Genomic DNA, 19,767 nt, shown 5'->3' with positions numbered 1-19,767 from the left:
TATCAAAATGACATCATTAATGTCTTTGCTCAGATGAGCCACTGTTCACTGTCAGAGTGACCTTTCATTTTGTACACTATTTTTTAATCCCAACTTTGGAATGAAATCTTGAGATTAAAACAGCGCTCATGTATGCCTGCACACACACACACACACACACACACAGAGACACACACACAGACACACATAATACACTTGCCAAAATATCTCTCCATGAAAACATTTGCACTTGTAATTTGTATCTCTTTCAATGCTTTACCCAATATAGATAGCCTCATATTTTCATGTGTTTAATTTTATGGTCAGTATCATGTCTTTCTTCTCATTTCCTTCTGCTTCTCTTTTTTTCTTCTCCTTTTTTTGTAAGACTTCTTCCCCTAAAAAAATTATTTTTCATTGATCCAATTAAAAATAACTAAATTGGAGGCCAGGTACAGTGGCTCACACCTATCATCCTAGCACTAGGGTGGCTGAGGCAGAAGGATTGTTTCAGATCAGGAGTTTAAGACCAGCCTGAGCACAATTCAGATCCTCCCTCTCCAAAAGTAGAAAACTTAGCTGGGCATGGTGGCCCATGCCTAGACTCCCAGCTACTTGAGAGGCTGAAGCAAGAGGGTCACTTAAACCCAGGAGTTTGAGGTTGCTGTGAGCTGTGATGACCCCACCTCACTGTAGCCTGGCGTACAGAGTGACAGTCTCGAAATAATAATAATAATGATAATCGGGAAGTTGCTGATCAGAAGCAAGTTTTCAAATAGAGCAATGTGGCTTTAGTGCATAGTCCTCAAAAGATCTAATATTTTAGACTGCTCTTTATATTTTTTTTCTTGAGGCAGAGTCTCATTTTGTCACCCTTAGTAGAGCACTGTGGCATCATAGCTCACAGCAACCTCAAACTCCTGGGCTTAAACAATTCTCTTGCCTCACCCTCCCAAGTAGCTGGGACTACAGGTGCCCTTCAACAATGCCTGGCTATTTTTAGAGATAGAGTCTCACTCTAGCTCAGGCTGGTCTCAAACCTGTGAGCTCAGGTGATCCACCTGCCTCAGCCTCCCAAGTGCTAGGATAACAAGCTTGAGCCACCAAGCCTGGTCTTTTTCAGATTGTTCTTGACAAAAGCTTTGAAAATGGTGTTTGCCCTGCATCTATATGGGTCTCAATATGCTGTTTGAGTGTCCGTTCTTTAAGGAGTACGATTTACCGTGTCTCTCCTACACTCTATCACATTTAGTATGTAATATTTAATTAATCCTCACAATAAATCTATAAGCAATCATTGCCCTGCTTCCTCGGAGATGAAGAAACTGCAAATCAGAGAGGTTAGTGAATCCTTAGACCACATGGCCAGGAAGTATAAAAGCAACCTCAAAATCAAATTCACTTTATTTCAAAGCTCTTGTACTTTCTGTTATACACTGAAATCTCAGTGTAATCTACATTCATAAATATGTGCCACTGCATTACATAAGTCACATAGTCGTCTTCCTTTGTTTTGGAAATGTCTTCTGCTTTGCTAATTGAAAGCTGACAGATGTGAGGGTAGGTATGGAAGTTCATGCTACAGCACAGCTTCAGCTGTGAAACAAACAAAAAAATAGAAAATATGATTTTAAAAAGCCTAACATGAATAAACCCTTGTTGAAATCATTGTAAAGAATGAAACTTAGTAAACAAAATAATGTGTGCTATATAAATAAAATATCTTTCTTAAAGTAGATGCAGCTTATGCAGTCTATAATATATAAATTATAAAGAAGTACACAATATTTTTCAAATAATATCCTTTTTATTGCAATCAGAATATAAAATGTCAAAGAGTTGACACTTTAATGTTATAATTATCAAATATGTATATATATAATTTTTCTTAAATCTCTTATTCATATTATTATAAGTTTATCACACATTAAGCATAGTTTGAAGGCAATAATGCGTAAATTTCCTCCTGGGCATATGCAGAAGTGGTGCCTTTGCTTTTTTGTCTGTGCACTGATGACCTCACCCTCATGCACTGGTGCCCATACATTTGGTAGCAAAAGCAAATGGCCTTGTTTTGTTAATGTGGGTTTGGTCAGGGCATCTTTTAACATGTGCACCCTGAACACCCAGTCTGCAGGGCAGAGAGCTCAAAAGGAAGGCTCTTGAAAAGATTCAAATACTGTTGGACGTGGCTGCTCCCTGGAGCCTCTCAGTAAGTGAGCTGCTTGCTGCCCAACAAGCCAGCAAGCAAGGGTGTGTTTCACCCAGTGCATGTGGCTACTCTCCTCTCTCAGACTCCTATCTCCCTGAAAGTGGGGGGCCTATGTTAATCACCACTTTGTCCTCAGTGCCCCACAAGGTGCCTGTCAATAATGGCACAAATGAATGAACTGTCATCGACTAGCGTGAATGACTTGAAAGTGACTTCATATGTTCACCTGAAGATGAACACGGGGCTTCAAAGTCTTCATAATTATTGTCAGTTCCTCATTATCTAATTAAAGAATGTGCAACCTAAAATAGTCGATGAATATATCCAGAACCTTCTGGAGGCCCGAAGGCATGAAATACAGCAAAATACCAAGAGCGAGAAAAGAAGATTTGGAGAATGATTTAGTTGGGCCTGATGAAGGCCCATGGCACTGACCTGTCACCTTTGGGTACAGCTTTCACATGAACAACTATAAATGATGAAGAACTCACTTAATCTTTTGGATCTTTTGGATGAAATATCCTTGCACATAATAGAGTGGCAAGGGAGTAGTGATTGATTTATGAACTAAAATGCAACTAGGGAGTTGTTACTCTATTAATTAAATGGTGAAGGGAATCAGCATTCTGAAGTTGGAAGAAAGTGAGCCTGCTTCGGGGTGAGGTGTGCCAGCATCAGCGAGGGCTGCTGAGTGGCCGTGAGTCTGGACAAGCAAAGAGGGACACTCTGCAGTTGGGACCTAACCACCAATCAGATTTGCTCAGAGAAAGGAGGGGCTTTAAATATAACATCACAAACATGGGGATCAAGCTTACTATGCTAACATTGACCATTTATAAGAGGAGCCAACGTATCTGTACCACCATGTGGATTTCTGTACAGAGAAGAGAGGAGATGAAGGGTTACTAGTCAAAATGCTTTGTCTGGAGAGTAATTTAAACAATGGCCATTAAAGTCTCAGGTCTCAAAGGAAATGGGGGATCATGTGGCCAAACCTCCCAATGCCTACGTGGCCCCTCGATTCCTGTGTCCGAGGAGAAATGGGATACAAATGTTTATGGTTGCTGCCCATGACACATCGGCATATCACCACCCGCACTGCAGCCCACGAACACTTCTCACTCATTTCAGCCAGCTTGAGTGAAATATCACAGCAATTATAAAATGCAAGGTGCCGGGTGGGAGAGCCTTAGGAGTGGCTCCAGCAAATTGCTTCCATTTTTCAGCTCACGGTGAGAAGAAAGGCAGAAACAGACAGAGGTAAAGGAGAAGGGCAGCGGGCATGCCTAACCCAGGCTGCGCATCCTGCATATGTACATCTAGAAATACAGTAAGCTTCCCTTCTGTGCCTTGGAGAGAAAAGAGCCGCAATCAGCAATTCAGGGAGAATCAGGCAGATTAAAGGGAACATTGTCTCTGTCTCGGAGGAGCCGGCAATAACATCTTTATTTCTCGCTCAGCTACCTTCTACGCCACACTGTGTGAGGGAATATATTTTATTAAAAACATTTCTTTTACCTGGAGGTCCTGTCAACTACCTCACGGAGCGAAGAGAAAAGGAACTGAGGGTGTTCTTTGTGTGCCGAAAAATAAGCTGGTTAAAAAAAAAAAAGTCATTCTTTAATAGGGGGAGAAAGAAAAGAAATGGCTTAGATTTTTCCCCTTAAGCTCCACAGCATTTCTGCTTCCCTGATGAACTTTCCTCTACTATTCAGGAGAAGTTTGCTCATGAGAAATAAACTTTGCCCTAAAAATAAGCAATTTTGTTTTTTAATTTCTTTTCAAAGATACATGGAGCCTGTTACTCAAAAACTTTGACCTTGAAATTGCTTGATGTTATTTTTTACTAGATAGCACAGATTTTGTAATGCATTTTATTGACAAGAGTCAGATCACGCAATGTAATCTAGTTTGACCCAATGCATTCTGATGTCTGCACTATAACTGTCATGTTTAAAAGGGGAGGCAGGGTCTCTGCACATCCATTCAGTGTTAGCTTTAAACACAAATATGCACATACACACATAACTCAGAAAAATTAGGTGGATTCAGCTTCAGAGCTGAGCCCCCTTTAATATCCATAGTGAACAGGGCACTAACAGACCGTAGTTTATCCTTTTAGAATTTCTTTCAACATCGGGATGTTAGCTTATGACAATAAATTCTAGTTGCAAATTTCAGTATTTTAACTAGTCTTTACATAAACTAGTTGTCAAAAGGATAAAAATATAAACATTAAGTTCCATTTTCTGAAGATGACAAACACGTTTTTAAAGAGAGAGTGTTACTATATATAGAAAATTTGTGACATTCTCCCCCAATTCCCTCAATCAAAACAAATTGAGGCCCTCAAAAGACAAGCAGCTAGCCTGGGTTTTCGTGGCCCTTTCTGACACAAAGACAGACATAGCTGGAGTGAGTCGTATCACACATCACACACCTGTGCCTTTTAAGCAATCAGTTTAAAAACAGTCTTGGAGCAGATTGCCACCGAATTTCACGGCAGTTGTTTTTCCTGATTTATTTTCCTCACTTTCAAAATGAGGGGACACCACTGGGGACCTACCCCTTACTTCTTCACCACCTCCACTCCGAGTGCCCATCACATGGCAAAGCTGATAACGCAGGTGAAACTCAAGGCATAAGGATCCCACATCAGCTCCACCAGTGAAGGAGAAGCAGGAAGAGGCTATGAACCCTGCTCTTTCTGACCCCAAAGCCTATGCAATGCTGCTACCTCCTCTTCCTTGACTCTGTGACTTCTCTGAGTTGTTTTTTGCAAACTCTCCTCCTTCGCTTTGGGTCTTGTCCATGTGATAGCTAATTTCGTTTGGTCAGTCCCTGTGTGCCCCACAGCAGCAGGACTTCAAATCCTCAGCTTTCCTCCTTTGACACAAAACTTCCACAGGTGTTATAAAGAGTCAACTGGACTTGCCTCCTACTCTTAAAGCATTCTGGACCAGAGCACATCACCTGGCTTGGTGATCATCTGCTCATCTCCTGAGTTACTGAGAGCCATTAACCGAGGGTCAGAGACAATGCCCTCCCAGCAGCGAGCTCCTTGTCGCATCTACACTGCAAACGTCTTGCTGCCCAGTCAGAGTGCTCAGAGAGCAGCTCGGTCTCAGCAAGTAACTGGGACATCTTATGTGTTGAGAAGGTGTTTCCTTTTTTTGGTTTTCTTTTTAAAGACAGTGTCTTGCTCTGTTGCCCAGACTGGAGTGCAGTAGTATGACCATAGCTTACTGTAGCCTTGAACTCTTCAAAGCAATCCTCAAACTCCTGAGTAGCTGGGTCCCTGGGCTTGCACCACCACACCCGGCTATTTTTTACTTTTTGTGGAGACGGGATCATACTATGTTGCCCAGGCTAATCTCAAACCCCTGACCTCAACCAACCTTCCCACGTCAGCCTCCCAAAGTGCTGGATTGCAGACATAAGCCACTGCACCTGGTCTATATCCTTTGTCCTTTTTATAAGGACACTAGTAATTGGATTTAGAACTCAGCCTAAATCCAAGATGACTTCATCTCCAGGTCTATGCTTAATTACATATACAACGACCCCATTTTCATGTAGGTCACATTCCGAGGTTCCAATCCAATCAGACGTAAACTTTTGATGGGGGCTGATTCATCCACCACACATACACCTGTCTATGTGTGTATCTGATACAATCCTGTTACCATAGATGAGTGGAAAATAAAAATCCATTTTTGTCTGTTTCTTTTTTAAGCCATCTTGCTGACATAGGGAAAAGGAAATCTCAGATGTACAATTTGAGGAAAAAATCTCCACTTATTACATTTTAATGTGTTTGATTTTATGTAGTATTACTTTCTTTTTTACTACACTGTTTTCAGAATCTTATTTGGAAATAAAGGAAGTAAAACTGGGGGAAAGAGTGACAATAAGCGGATGGCTCTGCGCACGGCCTGAGTTCTAAAATAGTCTGCTAATAAGGTAATATTCTTATCAATGCGAAAAACACTTATCACTATTTGAAGCATATACAAATCTGAAAATTGCTTTAAAAATAGTTTAATGTGCTAGTGACCTTTTACTGACCCAATTTGCAAGCAAGATGAGAGCTCTGCCAAGTGCTGTACAGATACGCTCTAAGGAACTAATAATTCCTGCTTATTTGAAATGTTTTTTCAACAATGGTTCTCCAATGACAGCAATTTTGCACTCCAGGGGACACTCTGTGAGCTCTGAAAACACTTTCTGATTGTCACAGCTCAGGGTAGGAAGATGTTTGCTGCTGGCATGTGGTGTGCAGAGGCCAGGGGCTCTGCTGGGCACTCTGAGTTGTACAGGGCAGCCCCTCACAGAGACACACAACCGGTAAGTCAGTCTTCCCAAGGATAGGAACCTCGTCTTACAGTTGTGCTGAAGGATTCGCACTGTTCCAGCCTTCTCCATAGTCCGTCTATGACCGATGACAACATCCATTGCTGAATTGCTACCTTAATACAAAGTGTGCATTGCTCCAAATGGCTGCACCTAAAGCTTAAGCTCCATTTCCACCATGTCTGTAACTGGTTTTTATTAAAGACCAAAACTCAAACCCACAGGACACATAACTAATCATTAATTTTAAATGTCCAGAACACTTTGTGTACATAGTAGGCAAGCTTTTGCTTGGTCTCCCAAGCGTCTTCTAGGAATTTTAAGGAAAACCATGTTATCTACGTGCTCGGGGATCAGAGAGCTCAATTTGTGAAGCCCACCTTCCATCCCCTTCCTCCTTCCCCCCATGTTTTAGAATGGTGGCTTGCAAATCAAAACTACTGTGAGATACCACCTAACTCCAGTAAGATGAGCCCATATCACAAAATCACAAAACCAGAGATATTGGTGTGGATGTGGAGAAAAGGGAACACTTCTACACTGCTGGTGGGAATGCAGACTAATTCATTCCTTTTGGAAAGACATCTGGAGAACACTCAAAGAACTAAAAATAGACCTGCCATTTGATCCTACAATTCCTTTATTAGGTATATATCCAGAAGACCTAAAATCACTTTACAACAAAGATATTTGTATCTGAATGTTTATTGCAGCCCAATTCATAATTGCTAGGTCATGGAAGAAGCCCAAGTGCCCATCAATCCATAAATGGATCAATAAACTGTGGTATATGTACACCATGGAATATTACGCAGCCCTAAAGAAAGATAGAGACTTTACCTCCTTCATGTTTACAGGGATGGAGCTGGAAAATGTTCTTCTTAGTAAAGTATCTCAGGAATGGAAGAAAAAGTATCCAGTGTACATAGCCCTATTTTGAAACTAATTTATAGCTTTCATAGGAAAGATATAACGTAATTATAGCCTTAGAATATGGGGAGGGGGAGGAAAAGAGGAGGGGAGGAGAGGGGGTGGATGGGTGGAGGGATGGTAATTGGTAGGGTCACCTCTATGGTTTATCTTACAAGTGTACAAGTGAATCTTTCTAAAAGCAGACTATGAATGTCTTAATAACTAAGAAAATGACATGAAGGCTACATTAACCAGTTTGATGAGAGTATTTCAAATTGTATATGAAAACACCACACTATACCCCATGATTGCATTAATGTACACAGCTATGATTTAATAAAAAAAAAAAAAAAAAGAATGGTGGCTGACAGCCTACAGTTTGGAGCCCCACACCAAACCAGACTCAGGATCCATCCACCCTTTTCTAGCCATTTGTCCCATGGCATCATGTGACGATTACAGCAGCAACATCACTTGCCTAATGACAACAACAATAATATTGACCTTGTATGTTAGACTTGATTATTTTTACATTCATCAAAGGCAATGTCCTGGATTCTAAACTTTATCCAAAGTGCTTTCTGTGTGCACGTGTGTGCATATGTGTTTGTGTGTGTGTGTGTGTGTGTGAGTACATTTTATACCTTCTTGGCGATCTTGTGAATCAGGCAGGTGAAGAATTGAGACTTGCATTGTGCCAATAAGGAAACTGGGGCTCAAAGCATTAAACGAACTGTCCCAAATTGTCTTGGCAGCCCTGACTGCCTCCCAACTCCCAGTCTGGGACTGACTTGCTCCTGGCCCAGAACCTTCTACGTATACATGAGCTAGAAACCTGCACCATGATAATAGGCAATGATTTATTCATTTCATATCTGAACACCTATGTCTGGCTAATAAACTCAGAAACATCAGGCTCAAGTGAATTCATATCCACTTTGGAAACTGTTTACCCAACAGAGAAAAGTTTAAAAATCTTGGAAGACAGAGTATCTTTCTGTAATCTAATCACTGTTTGTTTTTACACTTGGTGATGCTTGTGAGTAATGGGCTTGAAGACTTCAGCGTCTTCTTTGATCATTTGTTCTTTTGTGTTTTCTACCTTCTGATAACCGTGCCTCTGAGACAGGTATTATTAATTGCTTATTGTTTTGTGTTTCTAATGTTTCATTTCACTGATTCTTCTTCCGATTCTTCCCCTAGTTTTTGAGAGCCCTGCTGCTTTTAATATTTAACCATTTCTTCCTAGGGATCTTTTTAATCCAGCTTAGCCTTTGGATATGAGTTGAGGCTGACCACACTGTGTGCTATGGTGCTGACAGCGTCTCTGCATTCAGAACTGGTGTTGACTCAGTTGCAGTAATATAGATTTTCCCACACAGTCTGTTTGACACTTGCAAGTCCAGTCTGCAGGAACTTTCATTGTACTAAGCAAACAGCCATGCTGCACTGGAATTCCACTCATTGTTAACACTAAAGCAACAGGATTTTCTCCAGTTCACCAACAGCCAAGGCTATTGTTATCAGAAAACCCTCTGCAGATGAAAACTGAAAAGAATCATATGACCCAGAAAAAAGATTAGCCTTCAGGAAGTCTTTGGGTCTTGCCATTTTTGTCAAGATATTCCCAGAGGTAGTGGAAAATAATAAAGTAAAACCTATTTCTGGAATAAAGCCCATTTCAAAATGGAGTCTATGAACTTTCAAATTTGCAAGACAGGGCTTCTGAAAATAAGAGGCAAAAAACTGGGCTATGGCAAACCCAGAGGGACCAGAAACAATTCAAAACAAGGGATTTAGTAACTTTTAATTGCCTCATTTTCAATTCAAAAGGGAGTGTAAGTATTGATATTATGCTATAGCTCAGCTGCACACACCAATCAGCTAGTTTGCTGTGACACATGAATCCTCAGAGATTCGTCATTACCCAGGATTTCTGTCATTTCAGATGAATTTTCCACCTTGTTGGAAACAACATGCTGTACTTGCCTGATCTCTTTTTCTGTGCTGCTATCTGGGGAGACTGATTTAAATTACAGTGTTCTGAGAAAAGCCTAGATAGGAAACAAACCCAGTATTTTGTATATATGAAAAGGCATGGTATAAAAGCTTATTGGAAAGACGTATGGCATTTGTTTACCAGAAGAAACACAAAGGTTCTCTAATCCAACACTGGAATTTAGGCAAAGCGATAAAACCCAAACAATAAAAGATTAGAAAATAGGTATGCAAGATTAGCTGATGAAGGGACAAGATCTGTGCCCAGTCCCAGCTCCGAGCACGTCAAACTAATTCCAGACATACTGGGGTTCCTAGGGGTTCTTTTTTTGATTCATCCCTTAATTTTAAGATCTCACACTCTGAATAACTGGGTAGTATTAAAGAAAAAATATTGCCAGAGTTCGGAGAGCGCAAATCTAAGATTGATAATTAGAAGTTTCAGCCCTGGACAAAGCAGTGGAAAGGAAGCAGGAGTCCAGGGCTTCACACTCCCCCTGACGCCACCGCATGAATGACCTGAGAACTTCCTGGGCCTTGAAGGGGGGCCTTATCTCCTGTCGCTGTGGAACTGAAATTACTCACAAACAAACTTGGAGCCTGAGCCTGTGATTGAATGAATCACAATGCAAGTTCAACTCTCAGCAATACAAGTTCAACTCTCAGCCTTGCAGACCGTCTACCATTAAAGGGAGGGGAGTAATAGAGGAAGAATGAGATGCTGTAAGTTGAAATGGAGGTGTGTGGAGCGGAGCCTGATGAAGCTGAGGGCACTGAGCCTCTAGTTTCTGATGAGTCTTCTCTGCCTGTGCAGGAGATCTGTTCACACCACCCCAGTGGAATGGCCTCTCCACTCACAAGAGTGGGGGGAGGTTGCCCTTTCTACCTCCTCCTGGGGAGATCAGCCCTGTATGGCCATGTCCCCTGTGGAGGCAGAGCCCTTGCAGGCAGCGCAGGTGCCCTGCTAGCCCGCCTGTACAGCCGCTGCTCTTTGCTCCTAGACGTGAAACTAGACTCAAGTCCCATAAGGACCCCAAAGATGGAGTCGGTGTGTGACTAAGAGGAGAGAGGTGCACCACACTGCAAAGGAACTGCTTGAATTATATCAGCAGGAATCAGGGGCCCTGTGTGGAAATGGACAGTATGAGTGTGGAATAATGGTGGGAGGAACATAAATCGGGATCTGATCAAATTTATGAATATAAGCCCACTAAGTGAAGATTGTGCATTTCATGCCATAGCTCAGGGAATTAGAAAAGGCTCTGTTTGTTTTCTTGGCTGAAATGCAGAACAAAAAGTAGCCCAATATTAGCAAATCAGAAATGTCCAGACTATGTCAGTTTAACTTGGAGGAAGAGATTCAAGGATCTGGAAAGACTGGAATGTCAGAGTGGATTTGTCATTTAAGACCTGCTCATCTACAATGGAAGGTTCAAAAGATACAACTTTCACCAACAGTTTGAGAAGTAAATTGGTTGGGGGGTGGAGCAGGCAGCATCTTTTTCTGCAGGCCAGACCTTACAATGAGAATTGCAGCCACTTAAATGGAAAATTTAAATGCGATGAGAGTAATTGGATCCCAGGAAGGGAGGAACCAAGTGTCAGATGTGACCACCAAAGCCAGGGTGGGCCATGGTGGCCACATAGCCAGCAGAGTCAAGACAGCAGATAAATGGTATTAGTTGCACAGATGCTTGGTGTTGAATGGCTAATCTTGATGTGGCTAAAAGTGAAATAGATAGAAATTGTACATACTTTTACTTGATCTGTATAAACATAAAAGTTCTCAGTTGAATGAACAAAAGCCTAAGTTGAATCATAAAAGCAGAGAGTCATGCTGCCTCAACCAAGCCTGAGATTGAACCAGTCTACAAAACCAGAACCACTCAAGCCATAGCCTGGATCTCTCAAAGAAGAACATGGTGCAGTAGCAAAATTTATACTGGTAATCATTCTTGCAACCTTCCTCAAAACATCCTACAGTCCTTTATTCATAAGAGTAACAGTTCTGAGGGAAAAGAAAGAATCAGAACTTTTAGTGAGTGCTGGACACTGGCTCAGGACTGCTGCTGACTCCAGGAGACCAAAACATCTGGTCTGAGTAGGGACTCCTGGGGGTCAGGTGCAGAGGGAGGCAGATAGCTGTGATTGCCCACAGGGCTTCCTACTAACCCACTCACTGGGGTGGGGGTGGGGGACACAGGCTCTGGAATGGGCATGCTCCTTATCAGTAAGATCCAAGAAGAGTATCCTGACCACATCATGAATACCTTCAGCGTGGTACCCTTACCCAAAGTGTCTGATGGCATGGTTGAGCCCTCCAATACCACCCTCTTCATCCATCAGTTGGTAGAGAACTCTGATGAGACCTACTGCACTGACAACACGGCCCTTTACCACATCTGCTTCTGTACCCTAAAGTTGACCATGTCAACTGATGGGGACCTGAACCAGCTCATCTCAGCCACCATGAGTGGTGTCACACCTGGCTCCATTTCCCTGGCCATCTCAACACTGATCTCCCCAGCCTTTCCACATCTCCACTTCTTCATGCCTGGCTTTGCCCTTCTTTTCCATGGAACCACCAGTAATGGTCTCTCACAGTGCCAGAACTCACCCAGCAGGTCTTCAATGCCAAGAACATGATGGCTGCCTGGTACCCCCACCATGGCCGATACCCCACTGTGTTGCTGTCTTCCATGGACAGACGTCCATGAAGGAGGTAGATGAGCAGATGCTCAATGTGCAGAACAAGAATAGCAGCTACTTTGTGGAACAGATCCCCAACGGTGTTGAGACAGCTGTCTGCGACATCCTACCTCATGGCAGCTACTTCATGGAATGGATCCCCAACGATGTTGAGACAGCTGTCTGCGACATCCTACCTCATGGCCTCAAGATGGTGGTCACCTTCATTGGCAACAGCCTGGCCATCCACGGGCTCTTCAAGTGCATCTCAGAGCAGCTAACTGCCATGGTCGGCCAGGAGTCCTTCCTCCATGGCCTGCAGGGCATGGACGAGATGGAGTTCACTGAGGCTGAGAGCAACATGAACAACCTCATCTCCGAGTATCAGCAGTACCAGGACACCCCAGCAGAGGAAGAAGAGGAGTCAGTGAAGAGGCTGATGAGAGGCTGAGGCACAGCCCTGTCACCTCCGGCTTCTTAGTCCCCTCAGCCTCCTTCCTCAACTCCCCCTTTCTCTCCCTCAGGACTTGTGTTTCCTGCCTCTTATCTTTTTTTTTTCTTTTAAGGAGGGTCTAGAAAAGTGCTTGGCACATAGTAGGTGCTCAATAAATGCTTGTTTGTAAAAAAAAAATGTACTATTTATGTTCCTTGTAGCTCAAGCAATGTTTGTGTTAATAAAATGACCTTAGCCGGATGCAGTGGCTCCTGCCTGTTATCCCAGCATTCTGGGAGGCCCAGGTGGCTGGACTTCTTGAGCTCAGGAGTTTGAGAGCAGCTTGAGCAAGAATGAGACTGTCTCTAAAAATAGCCAAGTGTTGTGGTGGCACCTGTAGTCCCAGCTACTCAGGAGGCTGAGGCAAGAGGATCACTTGAGTCCAAGAGTTTGAGGTTGCTATGAGCTGTGATGCCATGGCACTCTACTAAGGGCGACATTGTGAGACTCTATTTCAAGAAAAAAAAATGACCTTAAAAACTTCGTGGGTCTCCTATGATTGCTGTAGGTGTTTGCTCCATTAAAAAAAAAAAAAAAAACAAAAAAAAAACTTATTCACAAATATCTTGGGATTAGCCTTTCTCCATCCTGAGCTTCTGCAAACTGGTAAAGAGAAACACTTTTAAGCTTTTCAGAAAGAAGCCTTGTTATTTGGATGGTTCCCGAGTATACATTGAACACTTTTGAGATTTTTTTTAAAGACAGTGTCTCATTCTGTCACCCAGGCTGGAGTGCAGCGACACAATCACAGCTCATTATAACCCCAAATTCCTTTGCTCAAGTGATTCTCCCCCCTCAGGCTCCTGAGCACTTGGGACTATAGCAGTGGTTCTCAACCTTCCTAATGCCGCCACCCTTTAATACAGTTCTTCATGTTGTGGTGACCCCAACCATAAAATTATTTTTGTTGCTACTTCATAACTGTAATTTTGCTCCTGTTATGAATCGTAATGTAAATATCTGATATTAGGCAACCCCTGTGAAAGGGTTGTTCACCCCCCAAAGTGGTCGCGACACTCAGGTTGAGAACCGCTGGATGAACGTGTGCCTCCAGTCCTGGGTATTTGTTTTTGTTTTTTGTTTGTTTGTTTTTGTAGAAATAGGAATATCACTGTGTTACCCAGGCTGGTCTCAAACTCCTGGCCTCAAACAATCCTCCTATCTCTGCTTCCCAAAGCACTGAGGTTACAGGTGTGAGCCACACACTCAGCCACTTTTGAGAGCTTAACAAAAAAGTGTACAGCCACAGCCTCCAGTGCCTCTTCATGCCGCATTTTCCCAATAGTGCTCTGTATTTCATCTTTGTCCTGGAGAAATGTCTTAGTTTTATCTTCATTTGCTTCTTAGAAGGCCTGGGATTTCCCATCCTGGCCTTTCCCATTTCCCTTACACTTCACAGACCTCCCCCTTTCGTTTTTCTCTCTTCTTTTCCACTTTACTGTTAGGCAGCAAGGAGAAGCAACTCGATCCCCACCACGGTCTGCCTGGAAGTGGTACAGCCAGACCCCCCGGGACATTCCCTGCATTTTGTACTTTCCACGGGACTTTCACCAGCTGCCTGACCCAAGCAGGTGTCTTGTCCAGGAAAAGTGCTTGATTACGTGGCTGGTGGCCTGACCCCACAAGGGCTAGGAAAGTATGTTTACCCACAAAACAAAGAAAAGTGGCTTGTAATAAAATGATTTGCATGGCTGGAGGAGAGGGAGTAGTGGGTATGATTTAGGGGGAGGTCAATACTGAAAACTCTGTATGTGATACCGACTAGCTTAAATATTACACTTTCCAATTTCTAAACTGCTTCTACACAAATTCTTATGTCAATGTGCAGTAATTATTTTGAGACAGCCATGGTGGGTTACTGAATAATTTTTACTTGAGGAAGGTACTTGTTTTCATGGGTCAGAAGTGAAGTTGGGGTTGATCTATGAACTATTCACCATAATTATGAATATTGGAAAACATCTAGAGTATTAGGCACATGCATTTGACAAATAATGCCTATTTTGACCCAACAGGGTTAGCATTGACTTCCATCATCAGTACAGTCTTTGGGGAATCTGACGTCTCTCGGAGCAGGCAGCTGGGCTTGATGCTCTGCAAAACAGCTCTGTGCACGGGCAGAGAAATCACTAATTCGGTGCTATGAAAGCAGGAACTATTCATTTTGATCAGGTCAATTCTCAGAGATCTCAATTTGGATGATGAGTAAATTTTCTTTCAAAGCAGCTGTGAGTAAGAGGTTCAGTTTAGACAGTGCAAGAACCCCAAGGACTAGAACATGAGCTGAGTGCAGCAGGTAAAAAGAGTGGTGAGTGCGGAGCTCAGAGTCAGGCTGGGACTAGACTAGACTCAGGGCTGGGTGAGGAAGGCGTAGTCTGGAGTCCTGACTAATCAACCCAGACTTTGTCAAGGCCAAAAGGCAATGGTAGCAGATTTTTGAGCAGGGAAATGATGGAATCAGATTTGTGTTTCATGAAGCATAACTATTATTCATGTCCCCAATTTAATATTATACATGTACCTTTATTGATATAGGAAGAAACTTAACATCTTGTGAAGTTGCTATGAGAAATTAACATGTCCATACAGTATGTGAAAATTTTTTCAAAATTGGGAAAAAAGCTAAAATGGCTGTGGTCAAAATAATGAAGGAAAATCTTTAGAACTGCTTATAAGTAAGAGGACTCGCGAAATCCGCCCACCTAATTATAATAACAATAAAAGAAATAACAAAGAATCACAGCTTATTCTTTTCCACACACACACATAGGGCTTGTCAAAAAGAAAATAATCAGGAGTTCAGATGTCAATAAACTTACAGAATGAATTTTTTGAAAGAATCTCCCAGGGCTCCTCTTAGAATCCACGCCATTCTTTCCAAAATTTGAACGTGTAACTTGCCTTATTAGGCATAAATTATGTCCGGCAAAGTGAATTTCCCTTTTATTTTCTTTTTTGATTTTCATTTTTCCCTCTGACTTGAACCTGTGTGCAGCTCGTTCTCCAAGCTTCTCCACGGGACAGCCCCTCCCGGCCCGAGGTGGGATGGGGCAGAGGCTTGAACCAGCTGTGTGAAGAGGCTCGGACTCGTGAAAGGTGAGGGTCCTTTCCTTCCCTGAACATTCCCTTTTTAATTTATTTTTATGACAGGGCTTAATCTCATATTTACACTATAAATAGTTTTACTAAAGTTCAATGGAAAATATGAAGGAGAAGACTCTGGAGTGGAGCTCATGTCCAACCAGTGCTCCCCAGGTATCTGCTGTTGAATGGCTGATGCTCAGGGTGTGGGAGGCTGGACCCCCCATGTGTCCTGAAGGGAAAGGCAAGGTGGGGAAAATAAGCCGATGAGTGGAAAAGAAAGGATAGATCATCTCAGAAAGCAGACTACAGTGCCAGGGAAAAAGAAAAAAATCCAAAAATTAAAAAAAAAAAAAAAGAAAGAAGAAATTAGTTTAAAGAATGCAACCAAACACAGGACACGATTTAAGGACTGATATAGATTACAAATAAGATACGAAGTGGGAGAATTGCCCATGTGTTTTTTTCAGTTACTATTTTAATACTCTCTGTTCAAAATTTAGAGTAGGAAATAAAATGTAAAACCTAGAAATAAAACAAGGAAAACCTTAATACTTACTTCCTCTTATTTCCAAACATTGTCTCCAGTCTTTTAATTAAAAGTATATGCCAATCATTCAGGTGGTATTTAAATGTAACCAAAACCAAGAAAATCTCTGCATCCACCACATGGAATCAAAGAAGACCACTGCAATGGGTGGAATGTAGACTTTCAAATCTTTGGAAAAATGAAAATTTAGAATTTTGAATGCGTTTTGTTTGGTGAGATGGCGATTTACGCTTTGTCACGTGCATGGGGGGGGTGCTGCAGAAGGACAAGCGGAGTTGGGGGAACCAGGTGCAGCTCGTCCTCCTGCAGGCCCCGCATGGGCACTCTGGGGAAGGCACCCTCCAAACACCCACTTCTCCCTGAACACAGGGAGAAAATAAGCCAAGAAAATTAAAGCACGCTCTATTTTCTGACTTCTGCTCTGTGTTGTTTACTGAAAGAAAAGAGACTTTTAAAAACACAGGATCCTTTCTTCTTCCCTCAGAGGACTTCACAAGAGGGATAGGGAGACAAGAGGTCACCCTTGTTATGGAGGCTGCGCTGTTTCCTGCTCTCTGTCCCGGGGACTATTTACTCAGCTCTGACAGAGCCCTGGCTTTGTGGATTGCTCACTGCCTCTGCTCTCTGTCTTCAGAGACTCCCTCAGCAGCTGCGGAGACCTGAGTTATGGAGCTGTGGGAATCGTCACTGCATCTTGAGCCTTCTGAGTTAAGGCAGGAGGGACCCTGGGGTACCTCTTTAGATAATTTAGATAATTTCTTGGGGGGAATCCACAGCTTTCCCGGAGAGAAGGAAGAAAAGCAACTCTCAGCCCTTGCCCCGTCTCTGCTCCACCTGTAAACTGTCACTGGACTGACACTGGGGACAGTGGTCCCCCTCGCCTCCGCCCCGAATTCTGTGGTGCATCCAGGCAATCTGAGCTTGGTCGCCTTGCCTCACACACCCAGGACATGCATTCTCTCGCTGAGGAAAGCAGACCACAGCGTTTCAAGACATCACCTCCAGAGCAAAAGTAGATGTGAAAGAAGCCTGAGGACACCGCTGTGAGCAAGGGGACCCAGCTGAGCTCAGAATGAAAGATGAGTGAGAACAGGTTCACACCGGAAATGTCCTGAAGGAAGAAGCAAGACTTACAGAAAATACATTGCAAACATTTTTAGTGTAGAAAAAGAACAAAAGTACTGTTCAGTTTCTGATCTGTGTCACGTTGAAAGCTACTGGACATCAGGGTCATCCTCACTAAGCCATTGTTAATCCAATAGGACTCAACAATTCATCTGGGTGCTATAATTTTTCCCAGAAATTTCTTTCCCACTGTCTAGCTGCACAATGCAAGGTACATGAAAATACTGCCAATATAATTCATTGACAAAACAATCCTTAGGAGTGGCCCTCCATGCCTTAGCTATGGAGACTGGCTAGAGAGTATATTTCATTTAACTGGATTTTAATACCAATTTAGAGAACGGAAATCACACTTAAAAGTTTACTTCAATAGAAAGCCAGAATGTGAATTGCTGGGTCACAAGGTGGCACATGTATACGTTATGTCCAAATCCACGGACTCATAGACATTACATTATGTGCTGGGTTTTGTATACCAACTATCCCTCAATAAAGCTGGGGGTGGGGCAGGAAAAGGCAGAATGTAGAGAAAAGGGAAGAAATGAAGTGATTGGAATATATTATTACCTGTAAAAATTACCACATTCATATGGTGCGACCAGATATTTGCTCTCATTTGTTCTGAGTCTTTGCAATGAATGTAGACATGGGTAGTGCTACTCCGGCCCTTGAGATGAGCTAAGGTGTGCTTCCTGTGAGGGGACAGTCCTCTATGGCATGGTTTCTTCCTATGCAAAGTGCCCCCGACATCAGATCACCAGATGAGCTGCAGGATCTCAAAGTGAGTCGAGCAGTTAATCACCAAAGTTTAAACTTAAACATCAGACAGGTGATCTCTCCTGGAGTTCTTCCCAGGAAATAGTAGCCCAGGACAAAGACCACGCAAACCCTGATGGGATATGTGTGATGACAGTGGTGGGTTTGTCCAGCTCCTAGAGGGGATTTGTCTCCATTTATCCAAGAAGCACATGTGTCTGTGTTTGTGACCAGCAACGAAGAAGGTGAAGCAACGTGCGCCCACATGGGCATGTCGGCAACTGGTGCTACCCCAAGGAAGGACACAGGACAGGAGGGGCAGGTGGCCTCATTCCAGCAGGTTAGTTCTGGAACCATGGGGTGGCCTCAAAAGGGGCAGAGAACGAAGGATGTACTCGGATATAATATATTGTCACTAAGTGACAGGAAAGTCAGAAATACATAGACACGGCCATGCACTCCACATGATGTTTCAGGGACAGTCCATGTATGAGACAGTGCGGCCCCAGGAGACTATAATGCTGTATTTTCTATGCTTAAATATGTTTAGATGCATAAATATTACCATTGTGTTACAACCACCTATGGTGCTTAGTCCAGGAAGATAACATGATGATTGTAGCCAAGGAGCAGGAGACCACACCTTACACTCTGGGAAGTCTGCACAGTAACAAAATCTCCTAAAAGGACGTCGCCAGAATGTATCCCTGCCATTAACCACAGCAGCACTGTATTTTACAAGAGTGGTGATCGTACTCTCCCTTACTTACACCACTCGCCATTTAGTCTTAACAACACCAGAGGAAAAATGAAGCCGAAATTCACCTGAACATAAACATACAGCATTGCCTTACTCTCCCCAACAGTAGCCCCAAGAAGATCAAACTGTACAAAATGCCCTCTGATTTTGGCAGCAACTATTCTGGAACGAGACCTGTTTGCATTTCAGCAGTCATGTTTTGAGAGTGATTCATCTCCCCCCTCTTCATCACTCTGTCCCTTGACCATGCCCAGCCCATGCCTCCCCAGGACCCTTGCACATGCTATTTCGTCTGACTAGAATGTTCTTTCCAGACCCTTACATAATTTGATCCTTTGGTTCCTAGGTTCTGCGTAAACCCCTCTGATTAGAAGACTTTCTGAGTCACTTAGTAAAATTTCAACGGCTCCCACCTCCTGCAACACTTCTCTCCCTCTTAATCTGATTTACTGTTCCCCAAATATTTAGTACCATCTGACAAAGTATATACTTTCAGTTAGTTTATGGTACCTGCTAAAATGTAAGCTCCATGAAAGGTATCTTTTTGTTCAGTGCTGTATTCCCAGTTCCTGGAACTATAGCAGGTTCTCACTACTGCACCTTAATTAAAACTCCACAGACCTGCACATTTTCTGCCTGTCTCCATGTAGTGGGGACTGCGGTCACCTTTCTAAGGGCAGATGTGGTGGCACTACTCACTCCTACACTGTGAAATCAATGTAGTCATGCCACTCACTCCTACACTGTGAAATCAATGTAGTCATGCCACTCACTCCTACACTATAAAACCATCAAATGCAAAGACAGAAACAAGTAACTTAGGAGGCCCTCCTTGTGAGAGAGCCTAACTCCCTCAAACT

At 42.9% G+C, this 19,767-nt stretch overlaps 1 pseudogene; it reads left to right on the top strand.

The window, feature by feature from the left end:
- Positions 1-5,229: 5,229 nt before the first annotated feature.
- The window catches only part of LOC100953770, a 41,450-nt pseudogene continuing 26,912 nt past the window's right edge, over positions 5,230-19,767 (top strand).

The sequence above is a fragment of the Otolemur garnettii genome, unplaced genomic scaffold (genome assembly GCF_000181295.1).
Source record: "Otolemur garnettii isolate 467f Iridium unplaced genomic scaffold, OtoGar3 scaffold00034, whole genome shotgun sequence".
NCBI classification, from domain to species: Eukaryota; Metazoa; Chordata; class Mammalia; order Primates; family Galagidae; genus Otolemur; species Otolemur garnettii.
Note: the sequence above shows the minus strand (reverse complement) of the source record. Positions and strands in the feature narration are given on the sequence as shown.